Source organism: Arachis duranensis, chromosome 6 (genome assembly GCF_000817695.3).
Source record: "Arachis duranensis cultivar V14167 chromosome 6, aradu.V14167.gnm2.J7QH, whole genome shotgun sequence".
Lineage (NCBI taxonomy): Eukaryota > Viridiplantae > Streptophyta > Magnoliopsida > Fabales > Fabaceae > Arachis > Arachis duranensis.
This window is the reverse complement of record NC_029777.3, coordinates 31,735,657-31,736,050: the sequence shown is the minus strand read 5'-3', so window position 1 is coordinate 31,736,050 and position 394 is coordinate 31,735,657.

Genomic DNA, 394 nt, shown 5'->3' with positions numbered 1-394 from the left:
AGAAACTCCACCGTTGAAAATACATAAGCAAAAGGTTCAGGCATGGCCGAATGGCCAGCCCCCATGTGGTCACAAGACCGAATGATCAAAGACTTCTAATACAATATATAAATGTTCTATTTATAATAAACTAGCTCCTAGGGTTTACATGAGTAAGTAATTGATGCATAAATCCACTTCCGGGGCCCACTTGGTGTATGTTTGGGCTGAGCTTGATTAATCCACGAGCTGACGCTTCTCTTGGAGTTGAACTCCGAGTTATGACGTGTTTTGGGCGTTCAACTCCGGATCGTGACGTTTTTCTGGCGTTTAACTCCAGACAGCAGCATGAACTTGGCGTTCAACGCCAAGTTACGTCGTCAATCTTCCAATAAAGTATGGACTATTATATATT